General features: G+C 36.5%; 1 long non-coding RNA gene across 1 annotated transcript in view; it reads left to right on the top strand.

Moving 5' to 3' along the window:
- The first annotated feature begins 251 nt into the window (after positions 1–251).
- LOC116625175 overlaps positions 252–18,881 on the top strand; it is a 434,562-nt gene continuing 415,932 nt past the window's right edge. The window contains exon 1 of the long non-coding RNA XR_004298022.1: positions 252–1,170. This is a non-coding gene — a long non-coding RNA (uncharacterized LOC116625175). The remainder of the gene's footprint in view (positions 1,171–18,881) is intronic.

Here is an 18,881-nt window from a genome sequence, read left to right as displayed (position 1 = left end):
TCTTTTTTTTTCTTGTGTTTATGAAAGAAGCAGTTGTCTTTATCTAAGGCTGATCCCATCTCCTTTATTTGATTGATTGTTAAATCTATTGATGAGCGAGTTGCACAGCCAGAATCCCCAGCAGCAAGGTCAGTGGACTGATTCCTCAGCGGGGACGCAGGGGTCTGTGTGGAGGAACCTCCTCCCTGCATGAGCATTTTGAGTATGCAGAACACATCGGCTCAGCCTGGAGCCAGCAGTTAGTGCACACACACACACACACACGCACGCACACACGCACACAGCAGCGCTTTCCCCTCAAGTGAGGCGGCATTAGCAACTGCAGCCCCAGCTTTCCAGGCTGAGGTACCAGCGGCACCCGCTGATTTGCTGGAGGAGCCCAGTTTCCGAGGGAGCCGGTAACACAGCTATTGGCAGACAGCTACTTCTTCCCGGGCTGCTTCCCCAGCCCTAGCAAGGCACCCTCTTCCAAACGCCGGTCAGCCTGGGGAGGAGGTTGCTCCGTGAGGAAGGCGAGACTGCTGCCTCCTCGCTCTCCTCCCGCGTGCCAGCTCCCTCTCAGTCCACTTTCAGGTAGGCGCTTGCAATTTCTTGTGTTAGGTATCACGGCATTCACTTTACCTGACAAAGACTTCACTCTCCGATGCAGACTGCTAAGGGTTTGGTAGTTCAGCAGTGATTTTTTTTTTTTTTTTTTTCTGATTAAAGTTTCGACACAGATGGTAACTCTACTTCTCTCTCCTCTCACCCTTATAAATATTCTGCAAATATGAAACTCAGCTCCAGTTTGTGATTCATAGGCAACTCCACATTTAGCGAATGTGTGGTTCCAACCTTTCGAGTTAGTGACAATTGTTATGCAACTCTGCATGTGTAATTTGAAGTCCTTTAAATATTCTCTTCTTTGGCTGGGGAAAACATACCTCGGTCTTCTAAAATAAAAGCCAAGTGATTCAAACTCTTCCTCAGCATTTAACATTCAGTGATAAATAGACAGGAGGAAAGTTGCTGAATCACAGAAGTTTAATATTCATGCAAATTGCTGTATTTGTCAGAGAAAGCCGGGAAGCAAATGTCTTTTCATCTTTTTGAGCTCTTGTACGTATCTGGATAATGTGGATTTGAAGAGGAGAAGTTTGGGGTTGAGATAAGTCTATCTATTGTGGTAAGGTGGGTAAACTGATTATTTAACATGGTAAAGAATTAATTGGAGGGGATCTCTTCTCAAATGAGCTAGGTTCTAGGATTGCATTTAAGGGGGTTCTTTCTTTCTTATTAACAGATTTATCTTTGTGAAACTCCAAACAAAACTGATTTATTGATTTGAGTTTACTTGTCTTAGTGATGTTAATCTGCATTTGTTATTAGCACAAACATTTCTTGACTGTAGGCATTTTCCTATCCAAAATTCTAATTTTAAAAAAATTAATAGAGAAAAATTTCAACAACTTTTTGAACATTTCCATCTCTTAATATTCATTTTAGTCATTACTTGCACATTATCTCACAGGGAGTTTTATGAGACAGTTTAGTCATAATTTAACAAGTTGGGTTGAAATGAGCATAAGGAAATATTCTTTAGAAGACATGCATCCTATATGTAAGTCAGGTTCATGGTATCTCTGAATTACCACTGAGTGCTAAAGTGAGGTCTTATAGGAGTTCATGGTAAGCAGCAAATTAATCAGGCAATGTCGGTTTTGGGGACTTTTGCAGATAGCACTTTATACTGTGCTGCACTTGTGAAACTTGATGTCCCTTTTCATTATCCTTCTGGAAAGTGCCTCTAAGCTACAGTATATCTTGATGGCATATGTGTCTTGATGTGGATGACCTCAGTTCTGATGTGGGAACTTGGCACATGACTTTAGGCAGATCTAGGTTTATGCTTGAAAGTCAAAGCATCGCCTGGGATCAAGAATTTTCAAGCTTGGCCAGCCAGGTACCTTCTCCTCTGATAACTCTAGGAACCCCTTAAGCAAAAAGACCATGCGTGTGAGGCTATTTGCTGACTCTTTGGAAGGTAGAGGAAAGAAAGAAGAGTTGCTTTCTTTACATGTCTTTAATGTTGAACGCAAAAGATTCTTCTGCAGTGCTCAGCAAAGACTTTTAGTCCATGACAAATACTTAACATATGTTTTCTGTCATTGCTTTTGGCTCCCTTAATATCTAGGGTTTCTACATTGCCTGGTATTAAAGTAATTTGGCAAATAGATTCTACAGTTTGCTATACAGTAACGATACCAAGAAAGCACAACTTTACTTTTTGCTACTCCACAGTTTGATTCATATTCAAACTTGGAATAAGCCTGGTGCTGTGGCAGCTGATGGCTTAGTCTAAGGAACTGATATTGCTCCTAGTAAAATTAGGAGATCAGAAACAGCCAGGGAGATAGAGGACACATAACTCTTCTTTTCCCCCCATGTTGGGTACATGGTGTGTACTTGGAATGGAATTTTGGAGAGGGAGAGAATACTCTCTCTATTTGTGTTTCTTTTGTCAGTAATTACCAATTCAGCAAGCAACATAAGACATCCCAAGATGTGATCTTAACCAAGCATTTTGTGGAGGTGAGAGGTAATTTAATTCAGTTGTTGAGCTAGCTATTTCATTCTTGTTCCCCCTTACTCTACCTTCTCCCTAATCTAGATTTGTGAGGCAGATGAAAAGTTAGGCAGTTACTTCCACATTATGGATCGCCAGTCAGAGCTGTCTTTGCTAGAGGGAATCAATTTCATTTTATTTGAAGCCAGAGGTGATGACTCCTCTGTCACCATGCTGGCTTCTAGTCACCAGCCTTCTTAATTTTGAAACACTTTTTTTCCTCCTCTATATCTGATAGCCTTTCTCAGGTAGCTTGGTGAATTGGTGATTTAGGGGATTTTTAAAAATAAAAGCAAAAAATGAATACAATGGGTTAAATCAAAGAAGCAGGTTAATGTTCAGTACTGTTAGATCACAAACATTTCAGGTTTTAGGCATCAATGGGATAAGGTTGATGGTGCAGTCCACAAACATTTTTACACATGCACAACAACTTTTACAGACCTATTTTGACCAAGGCAAAAGGAAGAGAAGAAAAAAAAATTCAAGCAAAATTTATAAGCTTTCACAAAATGCAAACAGGTGCTGAATACCAAGAAAACCATGCAGTTATACTTACAAGCTGATTTTCCCCAAATTGCCTTGGATTATACACTAGCTCTAACAATGGCATATTGTATGCACCCTTCAGGGCTGCACTGAGTGATAGCTGTAAATTAGAATGACGAGAAGAAAATGCTCTACAGTTTCAATATTGAGGAGAATTACGATCCAGATGGTAAAGCTTTTTATAGCAATACATTGGATGGTGTTACAAGCTTCTGTGGCTACTGCCCTATTATATTCCCTCTGTTAAAATGCAGTTTGGTGGAGGAACTGTTTGCTAAGAGCCATCTTGCAAATCTAGGAAAGTGAACTTCCTCTCCATGTTAACTTTCCCTTCTTTGCTGGTTTATTTTTATTTCCCTAATCCTTAACTTTTCTTCCATTCTAATTCCAAATTCAGTCAAAAGTAAATAATGTGATTTGTTGTTGTTTGAATATCTAAGGTGGTGTTTTCTTTTCTCTCTCTCACTCCCCCCTCTCCCCACCGGGTATCTTTCTCACATTACGAATGCATTTGAAAGTACATGAGACTGGGCATGTCTGCAGAATGTTTATTAGATGGGTTTCCGTCTGGCTTTCTAAACATCTCTGGTCTAAGACCAACTCTTCCTATTATCCTGTCTCTGGAAAGACAATTCTGATGAGAACTGATGGAGGAGTAGGTCAAGTGTTCCCTTGTTCAAAACATTATGTTTGCTTTGAAGTGATCATTTTTCTACTACCTGTACTCTAGTGAGAATCTTACTGCCTACAACCTTATGGGGCCAAGGTGGTGTGTCTGCTCAGGCATACATATAGAGAGTGAGCCACTTAGTGGTAATGAAGAGTAATTTTGGTATTTTTAGCTGAACCTTCCAAGTTGATGGACAAAACATTGCTAATTTTCTGTTACATTGCAAAGGGGTGTTGGTTTTGTGAAAGCTTCCTTTCATGATATCTTCTGCTTTTCAAATCAATTTTATAGTTACAAGTACAAATTTTATAACTTAATGCATCATTTTTCTAACCTGATATGACTTCTTTCACCTCAGATATTTTCTTATGTGTATTCATTTAAAAAATATGTTTATGTTATTTTTAATGAACTTAATATTTGATACATGTTACACATATTAAGGTATGAATATATATATATGTATACATATGTATATAATTCATAAAAAAGCAAAAAAAAATTACATGTTTTCCAGGGTATTTATATTGTATTTGGACTAGTTTATATATAAAAGTAGTTTGGTATGCTTAGTTATGTTTGTAGTTGAGGGAATATTTATAGATCTGTGAAAAATAAAATATTCAAATAAAGGTATGTCTTTGTCCTATATCAAAATAGAGTTATTAGGTATCAATTCCTATGCCTTATTTTCCCTTCCCATGCTTTTTTAAGACTCTGTGTAATCAATTACCAAGACTACAACAGCCCATGCCTTATTTACTTACTTCTTTTCAGTATAGCTCTCTGTTTCTGTACTGCAGATCAGCATTGACATTGGTATAGGAGGCATATCTATTGGCTGGAAACAGCCCTTTGAAAGGGTTGTGGCTGAGGGCATGCATGCCTTTGGGAATGGGATTCTCTAAATATATACAGCAAGTGTGAAGGTACTGTGCACATGAAGGACATGGTTATTCCAGGTGGTTATTTCCAATTTAGAAGAATTGAGAGCAGGTGGAGGAGATCTAGTTAAACATGGACTTGTTTTAATTACATTTTACTCTGATCAAAAAGAAAAACAAATTTGAGAAGTTGAATGGCAGGTAATTTGGTTAATTCTTTTATTCACTATTTTATAATGGCACTATTTAGAGAACATTTTAGCCAGCGTCAAGTGTATAGATTTGTTTTCTAGATCTTGAATGCCGTCTCCTTCCAGGCAGCTCTGTCTTATCCATGCTCTTCCTCAACTGTAGGCATTTATGTGAGCACAGCCAGTATAAACTATAACTCTCTGTGTGCATTTAAAAAAATTAGCAGAAAGATGTTGTTTTGAAAGTTTTTCTTCCAAATAAGTTGATAGCTTGAAGTATGAATACAAACAGAAATTAATAATTCCTGATTTAATCTCAAGAAGATATTATATAATGCTCCACTTGTTTGAGACCTAAATGGTAAAAAGAAGTTTATATGTCTTATTCCTTGAAGTGGAATTAGGTATAATAAAATCATTATTTATTATGGGCCAGTATTACGGGCCACTGTTTATTAAGGGCCAGCTTCTATGTCATTGTGAGGAAACATAAAAAGCTCATTAAAATAGTTTTAATATAACAGGTTAGTAATCTTGAATATTCAAACCTTTAGAAAGTTCCCACTGAATGTTAGGTGTTCATGAAAATTAATAAAAAGTTTATCATTCATCTATGAACTTTCACTTGAAATTTTTCTCAAGTGTATCAGTGATGGGGAGTACAATCTTGATTGGAATTTAGTTTGATTTTCTTGTTTTAAAGATTTTATTTATTTATTTGACAGAGAGAGATAGTGAGAGAGGGAACACAAGCAGGGGGAGTGGGAGAGGGAGAAGCAGGCTTCCCATGGAGCAGGGAGCCCGATGGGGGGCTCGATCCCAGGACCCTGGGATCATGACCTGAGCTGAAGGCAGATGCCCAACGACTGAGCCACCCAGGTGCCCCAAATTTAGTTTGATTTTCACAAGCCAAATGTTCCTCTCCTTCTAAGTCTCTAAGCTAGAACTCAATGAGATGTGTTACTAGATGCATACAGTACTATAATCATTTTAATATATTTCAAGAGAATGGCTGGCAAGCAACACAATTTTTCACTCATAAAATATAGGGAAAAAAGGAATAAAAAACCCTTTATTTTGCATGACTTTAGGATATGAAGCATTGCAAAAAAAGCAACTTCCCATTTCTCTCCCTCCCAGTCTCTCTCTTTCCCTCCCTCCATCCTTTCTTCTTTCCTTTTTCTTTTTTCCCTACCAATCCAGTGTACTTATTTAACCTCCTAGTTTTCCATTTAAGGATCTAAAAATCCCCAGTCAACATTCACTGTCTGAATTGTGATGCATTTGGTTAATTATTTTCTACAATGTCCTTTAAATGTATGTAAATTAGACTTTTGATGAACTGGAATATGTTACAGATTCTCTGCATAAATCACACCAGGTTAAAAAAAAAAAATCAACCTGTTTAAGAAGCAGGATATTTTTGGACCTTCCTCATTTGCTTCAGAAACTGAGGACATCTCAGTGCCGCTGGCTTCAAGTATATGCCTTCAGGGTCAGGCAGCTGGCACACTTTTCAGAGGGACCTATTCCTCAGTTTCTTCCCATCTTTTTTTAAAGGATACTTATCATCTGCCTACTATGTGTCAGTTGAAGCTGTGAGTGAGCAGGTGTGGCAATATAAACTCTCCTCTTTTCTTTTTTTTTTTTTTTTTAAGATTTTATTTATTTGACAGAGAGACAGCGAGAGAGGGAACACAAGCAGGGGAGTGGGAGAAGGAGAAGCAGGATTCCTGCTGAGCAGGGAGCCCGATGTGGGGCTCGATCCCAGGACCCTGAGATCATGACCTGAGCCAAAGGCAGACGCTTAACAACTGAGCCACCCAGGTGCCCCTCTCTTATTTTCTAAGCTTGTTTTCCAAGGTACTCTTTATTTGTGAATATATTTATATATTTCCTTTTATAATAACATTTGCCATATCATCATTATTATTTAACTAGAAGTCATAATTTGGGAAACCATCCCACTCTTCTATGTATACAGTAATCCAAAGTAAAGCATTCTTGAAGTGATTATAAATTGTCTTATTGAATACTCAAGTAGTAGGATAGTGCCTAATCATTCTAAATAAAATATGTCATTTAGAACAACTTAGTTGTGGCATACTGTGACCACAAAGATTGTTAGACCATTTTTTCATGTTACTTTTCAAATACTTATCAACAGTGACTATATCATATATTCATGATTTTCTTTAATTTTAAGCTGAAAGTTTCTGGTCCCTAATTCCTCATAATAACTCAAGTTTTTTTGTTTTGTTTTGTTTTGTTTTGTTTTTATCCCCCACTATTCTCGCTGTTTTTTGGAATCCCTTACTGTTGTCCTGTGTAACAACAATGAAAAAAAGAACCAATATTTCCTTTTTTAAAAAAATAGTTCTATTTATTTATTTTTTTGCTTTAAGTTTTTATTTAAATTCTAGTTAGTTAACATATAGTGTAATATTAGTTTCAGGGATAGAATTTAGTGATACATCATTTACATATAACACCCAGTGCTCATCACAGGTACCCTCCTTAATCCCCATCACCCATTTAGCCCATTCCCCTTCCCACCTCCCCTCCAGCAACCCTCAGTTTGTTTTGTTTCTTAAATTCCACATATGGGTGAAATCATATGGTATTTGTCTTTCTCTGACTTTTTTCACTTAGCATAATATACTAGCTCCATGTGCATTGTTGCAAATGGAAAAATTTCATTCTTTTTTATGGCTGAGTAATATTCCATTGTATATATACCATGGATACCATCTTCTTTATTCATCTATCAATGGACATTTGGGCTCTTCCATATTTTGACTATTGTCGACAATGGCGCTATAAACATTGGGGTGCATGTGTCCCTTGAAAATAGTATTTTTGTAACCTTTGGGTAAATTCTAGTAATGCAGTTGCTGGGTCGTAGGGTAGATATTTTTTACTTTTTGAGTAACCTCCATGCTGTTTTCCAGAGTGGCTGCACCAGTTTGCATTCCCACCAACAGTGTAAGAGGGTTCCCCTTTCTCCACATCCTTGCCAACATCTTTTGTTTCCTGTGTTGTTAATTTTAGCCATTTCTGCCAAGTGTGAGATGGTATCTCATTGTGGTTTTGATTTGTATTTCCCTGATGATGAGTGATGTTGAACATCTTTTCATATATCTGTTAGCCATCTGTCTGTCTTCTTTGGAAAATGTCTATTCATATCTTCTGCCCATTTCTTAACTGGATTATTTGTTTTTGGGGTGTTGAGTTTGAGAAGTTCTTTATAGATTTTGGATACTAACCCTTTATCAGATAGGTCATTTGCAAATTTCTCCCATTTTGTAGGCTGCCTTTTAGTTTTGTTGATTGTTTCTTTTGCTATGCAGAAGCTTTTTATCTTGATGAAGTCCCAATAGTTTATTTTTGCTTTTGTTTTCCTTTCCTCTGGAGACATAACTAATAAGTTGATGTGACCAATGTCAAAGAGGTTGATGCCTGTGTTCTCCTCTAGGATTTTGATGGTTTTCTATCTCACATTTAAGTCTCCTATGCATTTTTAATTTATTTTTGTGGATGGTGAAAGAAAGTGGTCCAGTTTCATTGTTCTGCATGTTGCTGTCCAGTTTTCCCAGCACCATTTATTGAAGAGACTTGTTCCCATTGGATATTCTTTTCTGCTTTGTGGAAGATTAGTTGACCATATAGTTGTGGGTCCATTTCTGGGTTTTCTATTCTGTTCCATTGATCTGTGTGTCTGTTTTTGCGCCAGTACCATACTGTCTTGATGATGACAGCTTTGTAATAGAGCTGGAAGCCTGGAACTGTGATGCCTCCAGCTTTGCTTTTCTTTTTCACAATTGCTTTGGCCACTCAGGATATTTTGTGGTTCCATACAGATTTTAGGATTATTTGTTCTAGGTCTGTGAAAAATATTTCCGGTACAAAAAGGAGAATAAAATGCCCAATGCTGTTTCATATTCTAGGGATTTTGCTTTACAGTGATTGGATATAAAACATATAAACAGGTCAATTAACAAAAACCTAGTAACTGTCTTGACTTGAGGAGATTTTGTGTTAACAGTTTTCTTAGCAGTTTACTAAGTGGTAAACTGGATATTCTCTTTGATTCAAAGGATCTGATGTAGGGTACCTCTGGAAGTACCAAGTCTTTAGCTCAGGGCTTAAGAAATAAAGTTACTCAGCTAAGGAGAACCAGGAAATGCCACACCAACTTACATACCCACCAGTTTTGCCTGTGTCTCCATCTTAAGACTCTAGGGGAGTGTCATTCTTGCCCACAGGGATGAGAATCTCACATTGTCTTTTTTTCTGATTTCACTGACCACCTGGCCTCATTATGCAGGTCATCTTATGATCACCACAGAGTTCACATTTGTAGTAAAATGTGACTGATGTGCCTCAGGTCATTTGGACTACTCGTTTGGTTTCTGCTCACTTGGGTACATCCTTCAACTACAGCTTTAGGTTGAAAAAACAAACAAAAAAAACAAAAAAACCCCAAAACCTACTGAGAAGAACATGAAAAAGACATACCCTCCTACCTACAAAGACACATTAGCCACTCTCATTTACTGCTTAAAAAGATATGGAGGTGAAAGAAAAGAAAAGACTTAAGTAACAATTACAATCTTGCCTTTGTTAACATCTCTGAAAAAAATCACTTTTCAACTTTTAAAATCCTTTTTATATTTTCTAGCCTCTATGACTAAGAGGCTAGTAAGAGTAACTTCCCATGCATATAGCTATTTACTGTATATGAAACTTGTATGAACGTTTTGTGTGTTGTGTCTCCTTTCCTCTGTAAACTTCTTGAGGTTAAGAGCAATTTCACATAGATCAGTGTTACCAGAATCTTTACAATGATAGAAATGGCCTGATGTGCCCCCCCCCCCTTTTTTTTTAAATAACAGCTTTCCTGGTAACCTCCCTTGGAGATTATTTTCATTCAGCATTTACGGCATGGTACACAAGAATTAACATTTTTATCTCATAATTCTTAAACAAGATACAGAAGATGGCAAACACTTTGTGTGTTCCACTGTCCCTTGCACATAGTAGCACTTGAGTTTTTTAAATTAACTAAATTTCACATTATTAGATCATTTGTATTGAGACCTTTTAAAGTCTTGCATCTGTGATCTGACCTGATTAGTCCCTCTGTCCTGTGTCGTCAATGAATTTAATAAATGAGTCTTCTATCTTCTGCATTTGCATCTATGATGTTGAACAGGACAGAATTTATCAACTTGCCAGAAGACTCCCTCTAATTTGGCACTGAAGTAATAATTCACATTAATTGTCATCTGTGCTTGAAATACAAAGCCATCTAACTGTGCACTCTCTGTTCTACATGCTTTCATTCTATTGCTAAGGATCTCAGTTGAGACTTCATCAAATCTTCACTGAAATTACTATTTCTTAAAATAACTCCTGAGCAAAGTGATCCATTTAAAAGAAAGTTTTGTAAACTTTATAAACTTATATAGGTTTCTAATAATCACATTTTTTTTGAAATCTTGATAAGCTATGTATAATAATCCATTATAAAATTTTGTTGTAGGGTGGGTGATAAACTTACAAGTTCATTTTTCCTCATCATCAGTCTTTAGGAAACCCTCCTATTCTCTGGAATGTTTGAATAATTATCACACCTGATAAACACCTTTGCTCAGGTATGTATTCTGTAACTACATTCCTACTTCTTGTTGGTTTCAGTCCTTGTTGGCCTACATTTGTGTTACCCTTTACAGTATAAATGGGTACTTTTGTTCTTAGAAGTAAAAATTTATTGGGTTATTGGGCTTCTCTCAGTTTTTATTAAAAACTGTATCATTGGCCCAAGGCAGTTAACCTATCTCTTCAATATTCTTGTTTTTATTTGCAAACATTTTATTATTTTCAGCATTTTAAAGGATCTCAGCTCTGTCTAGATTTTAGCATTGATGAAAAAAATTTTATAGGTAATTTTATCTTGTTTAAATGATTTTTTTATTCGAAGATCTGCATAAGTACTAAAAAATTGGACTTATGCCATTTATCATAAGTCCTTCAAGCATTTGACCTGATATTCAGTCAAGATCACAGGATAAATAGCTTTAGGAAGGCTTGATGTGATTAGTGTGTTTGATGAATATATGATTTTATGCAAATTTGGGGATGTCAGCAGTGTGTCCTGTCCCCACACCCCAAACCAGCCTCGGTTCTTGAGTTCAGCAAAGAATGCAGAGACAAACTCTCAAGTAAGCAAGAGTTTAATAGCAGGTGAAGAGAAAGTACATTGTCATTGTGGAAGAGCAGGCAGGCCCAGAGGCGGCAAGTGCCCTGGGGTCAGCGTTGTTGTCCCTTTTCAGAGTTGTAGGAGTTATGGGTCATAGCTAGGGTGGTCTGACAGGGTTTGCCTCCAGTCATCTCAGGGTTTCTGCCTACAGCTCGGGAGGGGGAGTTTTTGGCCCTATATGTTCCTTATCAGAACTGTCATGGCACCATCCCCCCAAGGGGTGTCAAAATCATAGTGTAAATGTATTACAATAAAGCTATAGGTTACTGTAGGGCAGTGGTTATAGGGAAGAGCATGTGTGTTCCTGGGTTTTTTCCCAGATGTCTGAAACTTGTTTTTTTGGCCCTTCTTAGCAGTCAGGGAACAGTCCTGTTCCTTGCTCATGTCTGGCTAACTGCCTCCTCTATCAGGGACAGTATATCATTGCTAGAGCAGTAAATTCAAAACTTGACTCTTATTTACCTCTGACATTTTGTATTTGGGAGTGCATTTAAGAAGACATCTTGAGACATAATCAGAACTGGACAGAAAAAAAAAAGCATTGAAAGGATAAATTATAATTATCCATGAAAGAATAAAAATCACGGTATATTGCCAATAAGTAAAATTAATTTTGTGAGTTTTTGTTTTTGTTTGAAATAAAATCATCTGAGTAAGAGGCAGCTTGTATTTAGATTAATTTTTTTTTAAAAGCAACTAGAAACACTAGTTATGAATTACAGGATTCTAGAAAGATAAAGATAACATACGACAAGTGAATTTTATAGTCAATGCTGTATACTGGGTTGATTCTAAAAAATATATTATTATATTTCTCCCTGTGGCTGTTTTTTGGGGATCTTTTTTAGGTTGATGAATATCTGATTTGTTTTTAGTTGTATTTTCAGTTTGCTATGGGGAAGGAAGACACAGAATGTGGGGTGGGGAAGTGTCTAGGGATTTTGAGTAACTCTTACTTAAACTTAAAGATTGGATGTATGACTGTGTAAAAACAAACCTGTTTCTCTAAATCTGTCTCAGTATTTTTGTCTCAGGCAACACAACTCAAAACGTAGTAAAACGATCAGCTTAAAATTTTTCTCTAAGCTGTGGGAATGGGTTGGTACTTTTTAGGGAATGTTGAAAGGCCACCAATATCCTTATTTTGGTGGCCTCAGACATACTTTTCTCCTCTAATTGTCTGAGAGAATCTTAATTGGGAGCCTTCATTTAGGGACTGAAAAGCAAAAAGACACAAATGGTTCTGCATAATTCCAGCATAAGGCCTGTTGCAAATGAACAGAGGGTCAGCATATGAGAGAAATGTCTTCTGCTTTCTTTCATTTTCATTGTCTCTAGGTTGTGCATAATTTAAATCTCTTGCTTGGCTAAACTTTTATAGGGGAAAACATTGAAGAAAATAGGTGAGAGTTAAAAAAAACTACAGAATAACAAAAGCTTAGAGACTGACTCTAAGATTGTGACTCGAGAACTTAGTGTTTGAATCGTCTCTCTGCAGGAGTAGCGGGAATTAAGATCAGGGTCAAATTCAGATGTATTATGGATGGTCAGAATAAAGTGCTCACACAACATTGAGTCACAAGATGTGAAGTACTGAGCTAATACGACATCTGAAAGACAGCCTCAGAGACAGACAATGTAGAGAGTCTACAGGTTACTCATATGACTGTCTCACACAACTTTGATACTCAAGTTACCACTTTTCATTAAAAAAAAGATGCCTGCAAGAATATAGAGTACAGTGTCTCACCTTCCATTTCTTTCCAGTTTACTGCATCTTTCCTTTTCTCTATCACTGTAGTTGCCAAGCAGATGCCTGATGACTAGTCAAATGTGGCAGTGCTGTCAGAAATCAGCACAGGGAGGCCCGGTGTTTTTGTTTAGTTTTAACTTTACCTTGATATGGCAGCTTCTGTGCTTAGCATTTCATGAGCATTTTCTATTTTCACCCTCAAACCGATGCCATGAAATTGGGTCTAGCTATGCTTATTCCCCTTTCAGGAATGAAGAAACTGAGGCCCTGGGAAGTTCCAAAAAGGTCACAGAAGTCCTAAATAGAAGACCTTAGCTTTATTGATAATTGGTAATAGATCGAGAACCAGAGTGTAGATACTCCTTTATCCTTTGATCTAGTCACAGAACACTATTGCCCCGTTAGTGAACTAAAGCTCCTACTACAGCAAGTGCTGCTAAGTGAATGCACACTTCTGAAGTACTTCTAGATCTTTCTCCTAGGGCCTATGAGAGGTAGTTGAGGATGGTGTTTGAATTAAAGACCTGGTGTAGAGCATGCTTCTGTGCACCAGCTGGGTGATTGTAAGTAAGTTACTCAACCTGTGTGTATGTGTGTGCTTTCTGATTTGTAAAAAGGGATGATAGTATTTTCCTTATGAAGTTGGAGTGAGGATTAAATGTGTTCATATGTGTATATAAAGCACTTAGAACAGTACTTGACATATAGTGAGTGCTTCCTAAGCGTTAGATATAACTTTCTTGTTTCCATCTCAATAATTGGGGGGAAAAAACCTCACAACTGCCAGTTTTTCCTTATTTCCTGTTGTGTTTCATATAATCCTTTATTCTGTAGAACACATGACATCAGCATGTGTTTTCCAGTTGTGCATGGGATGCTAGGACTATAGAGAAAACTACAGCATGGTCCCTGAGCTGAGGAGCTTAGACAAGTGACTAAATACTGGAAAAGGAATATAGCAGGTGCTATGACAGAGCAGTGGATGCAAGATACCATAGTACTAAGTATCCATGCTGCTGCAAGAAGACTTAACAAAGGTTACAATTGTTGACCTAGGTTTTGAAGGAGAAATTTACAAGGCCAAAAAAAAAAAAAAAAAAAGGGTGAAAACTGTCCCAGATCCTATGACCAATACAACATTTATAGTGATATGAGAACAAGTAGCTTTTTGTTTTTGAAACTAAGTAGAGAATGAATACAGGGCAAATGTGGAGAAGAGCAAGGGTATGATATTGCAAGAGGTGGGCAAGTGCCAGATGTGCAGAAATTCTATCCCATACTAAGAAGCTTTAGAGAATTTTTAAGCCAGAGGGACATGCTCCTCAAAGATATCTCAGAGCAATAATGGACTGTGACAACATTAATTGCAAGGGTGGCAAAGATGCCAATCTTCCAAAAATGTATCATCTTCCTGCAATTAAAAATAATTGCATTTCTTCTTCCTGGAAAAAGGAAAACGTTATTATTCCTTCTCCCTATGGGTAAAGCTGTGATTCTCTATGTAAACTCCTAGGGATTCTCTATAGGGAAAGGGGCATTACGGGAAGAATAACTTTGAACTGACAAAGAATAAAGTTCGTCCAAGGGAGTGTTACAAAATTCATCATTATGATTACTTGGAACCAGTCTGTGCAAGTGATAAATTATTCTATCCTTTCTCAATAGTAAATTATACTAATAACATTCCAACTTTATTTAGATTCTAAAAATTGGTTCGCTGGATTGTGGTGCATAGTACTTTCCATGGATATCTTTCTCTCTGTGGCATGATGTTTTTAAACAAATATTATTAAAATTAGATCAAATAATATATAAAATATATTTTAGAAAACCTAGATGACTTGAGGCTGAAAAAGTAATAGAATAAAAAAATATTCCATGTTTTATTCTCTATATTGGCTAAGAATTCCTGTTTCTCTGAGACGTGGTGATGTCTAGGTTGATGTGTATTTATTGGATTATCCAATTGTCTAACTTGCTTGCCCCTATGTATGAAGGATTGCATGTCTACATTCTTCTTCCTCTCTCTTTCTCTCTCTCTCTCTTGTTCTCCCTTCATTACCATTCCTCTTTTTCTTTTTTCCTAAAAACCAAAATGATCTAATTGAGTTAGAAAAAACTTTAAACTCAGAATATGACCTGGCTCTGAATCCTGGATCCCTCATTGACTTGATGTGTGACTTTGAAAAGTCACTGAAGGGTTTCTCTTTTCCATTTTCTTACATGCAAAATACAGGTAATATTTATGTCATAAGTTTTCTCTAAAAAAGAAATGAGCCTGTTCCTCCCCCTGCTTGTCCTTTCTCTTTCCCTCTCTCCCCCTCTCTCTGTGTCAAATAAATAAAAAAAAAAAACTTAAAAAAAGAAATGAAACAGTCTATTAATATAATTAATTACCTATCTGAAATATCAGAAATATTCAAACATTTATTGGCCCTGGATCCTAACTATGGTTTGCTTAAAATATCCAGTGATTATTGTAACTATTCATAACTTATATTACCTTAGAAATTCTCAATTGAATTATCATAGACTTGGTTACTAAAATGAATTGATGAATTCTATATGTGCTTAGGTTAAAAGAAAAAGCAGTTTCATCACAAAAAGCAGTTTCATCAGGTTATGTTTTCCTGATACCTTAAACTGTGAATTCCTTCAGACATGGATATTGTCGTATTCATCTTTAGATTCTTGAGGTGTGGCACCTTGACCAGACACATAGCAAGTGCAAAATGTATGTTGAATGATTTTTCTTTAATTAGTATTCATGAGCAGAGTCTATTTAGCCTTATTAAATCATACAGTATCTAAGCATGCTGTTCACTTCAGTGATTGAACATCAAAAAGATAATTTATTTATAAATTATATTTTACCCCCACAGCAAAGTGATACAGGTTAACTATGTTATCTCTTTCAATGTTTTTATGAGAAATTAAGGGAGCTACATATAGTAATGCTTCCTAAGTATTAGAAAACTGTTTTTGTTCTGTTTTATTTATTGTTGTTGTTATATTTTATATCATTTTCAGGCATTGAGACCAGACCTGCTGTCAGCTGTAGCAAGGTTACGTAAGATTCAGCTGTGTATAGAGACCTGCAACCAACTTTCTGGTTCATGGTATAATGAGAATTCAAGATATGATGGAATAGATTGAACATGACTCATTTCCAGATAATTTTAAGTTGAAAGCTAATCCTAGAAGTTCCAAAAATGTCTCTAGGCAGTGACATAGTAAATGGATTCCTACATGAATGTTTTAAAGCTACATCCAGATTGCTCAATGAAGTGCACAGAATCATGCACATAGAGAAACTAATTTGTCTTACCTCCACTCCACAAATCTTTTGATATAGTTCAACAAGTATTTTTAAATCACCTGCTACATGAAGATTCAGCATGTTTTTATTTTCTCACAAGCTGACTGGAGACAATTTATTTCTCTTATCTGTGCTTCAGATTTTGTATGAACAAATAAATGGCATAAATGAATTATGATGATTTTTCCCAGCTCTAACGTCCCAATATCTCAAGCCTGTGATTGACCCCATTACTTTGATAATATGTTATTTTTATTCTAAATTTTTTTAACTTTGAATTTTGGGGGAGACTATGTCTCTCATTTTTATGCCTCCTAATCATTGTCTAAGTCTAAAGTCTTAATAGCCTCCTCTAATATATCCAATTTCTCAATATTCAGTTCCTGACACTTTCTCACATGTCATTGTCATGGTTATATTCTTATCTACCTAGGTCCTAGAAAAGTACCTGAAGCTAGTTGACCATGAGCTAAGCTATTTTGGGAAATAACTTACCTAAGCAGAAAATACTGATGTTAGGGACACTTTACAGATAATCTAGTTTACTGGGTCTCAGGTTTTAGTGTGCATCTAAAGATAGAAGTCTTGCTCAAATATAGATTGCTGGACCCCACTCCCAAATCTTCCACTTCAGTTGGTCCAGATGGGACCCAATAATTTGCATTTTTAACAAGTTTTCAAAGGATGATGATGATGGGGATGATGGTCTGGAGCCACATCTTAAGAACCACTTCTCTAGGTCAACTCCTATACTAGGGACAGGTGGTGGTGTTACACAGCAAATTAGTACTAACTGAGTTCCAAAATATTGTTATGACACAATACCTAGTCCTATGTTCTCTTCCATTAAATCAATGTTTCTGATAGTATGTTCTGTGGAACATTACATATATCAGACAGAAAATATGCATTCAAGTAAATAACTGTTATTTTGTTTATTTGCAATTGCATTTGTTCAGAATACCTTTTTCTTCACTTCTAAATATTATGATTAATACAGCGTTTAGCAAGTCTTTAATCACTAATTTTTATAAATGTATCCTTAGGTAATTTTCATTTTACTTTCATTGTTTTATAATCCATTCCATTGGTATGCTTTCAGATTGGTTTTAATTGCCCTTGTCCCTTACCAGAACTTCTCTCTTATTGTTAAAGCTGTAGTCATAAGCTACTGAAGCTCATCAGTTTTTGAGATTAGTCAATTTTCAACACAATAGTATGCATTTTCCTCCAAGGCCCTGACGTCTGGTTAATATATGAAATTATTGTCCACAGGTAGGCTTCCTTTTGGCAGAAGGAAAATAAGATTGCAAATTAGTTTTTTTTTTAAGATTTTCTATATCTGGGCCTTAATACCATCAGTCAAGAAAGATGCTATGTGAATATCAATCAAAGGACTGAAAAAATGATTAGTGTGCTATGCCAAAAGATAAGACAATTTAAAACAGATAGAGCTATACTAGGACAAGTGCTTTTCTATTTATCTTTCAGCAAATTAGCCCTTGTTCTCGGACAAAAAGGAAAAACAAACTATAAATGACTCAGAAATGATGCAGTAGCTCTGCTAGAATACGTAAATCTGTATGGGGAATAGACAAATAGCTCTACATTTTTCCAAGGTAGAAAGAAGAAAAGGAAGCATGCAGAATTTGATCAAGCCAGGGAGAAAAATTCTTGCATCGTTTGCACAGGCTAAGCTGGGTAATGGAAAACATGCAACTTTTGCCAGCAAAGAGACCAATGCATGAATGGTTTCCCAATTTATGTGGCTATGACCTAGGGAATTTTTTTTAATCTCTTAGAATCTTAGTTTTCTCATCTGTAAAAAAGGATGAGAATAACACTTGTTTTGGCGAGGTTACAGTGAGGATAGCTTCTCTGAATGCGAGAGGGCACCTGTCTCTTCTTATTTTGGGTGCTCCCAACACTAGTCAGAGCAGAGAATGCAGGAAACTAAGCCACTTTATCCTTCAACTTTATCCCACGGAGATAGCTTAAGATGGATAGCCACACTAAAATGCTGATGGGTGCTTTGCTTTATGTCTTCAAAGGTATTATATCATTTTTTAAAAAAAAGAGTCTCATAATTAACCCAAAACTCTGTCACCGATTTTAGGAAAATAATGTCTATTTTGTAATAATCAGGTCACTTAAATATACTTTTATTTCTTCCATCTGAAGTTTGGGTTGTCTCAACTGATAAGTAGATGATCTAGCAAATATAAAATATGTTTGATCAAAGGAAAATATGAAACAACATGATAGAATTTGATATCCGATGGGATTATATAGTTTTTCAGAAAACCACCTTTAAGGTAAGATGGTCCTTAATGTTTTTTCGCTCAGTTTCTCTCTTGCCTCTTAGATTCTTCTCGTTAACTTTAATGATCCTTGGTAGCAGATCAGAACAAGTAGCTCTGGTTGATTGATTTAGTTCTATACAGGTTTATTACAGAACATTCACTCTGTTTACAAAGGATGGGATCTTGACCCTACTCCTCAGGCCATGTGCACTAGAGCTCTAGGACATCTGTGTGATGTCTGTGGCCTGCCCACACAACTACTTGACTCTAGCATATGGACATCTTTGTTGGCAACTTGGCCTCATCACACACCCACACACTTCCTCTGAACAGTACTCCAGGATT

The sequence above is a fragment of the Phoca vitulina genome, unplaced genomic scaffold, assembly GCF_004348235.1.
Source record: "Phoca vitulina isolate PV1807 unplaced genomic scaffold, GSC_HSeal_1.0 scaffold74, whole genome shotgun sequence".
NCBI classification, from domain to species: Eukaryota; Metazoa; Chordata; class Mammalia; order Carnivora; family Phocidae; genus Phoca; species Phoca vitulina.
The sequence above is the reverse complement of the archived record's forward strand: the minus strand, read 5'-3'. Positions and strand labels throughout refer to the sequence as shown.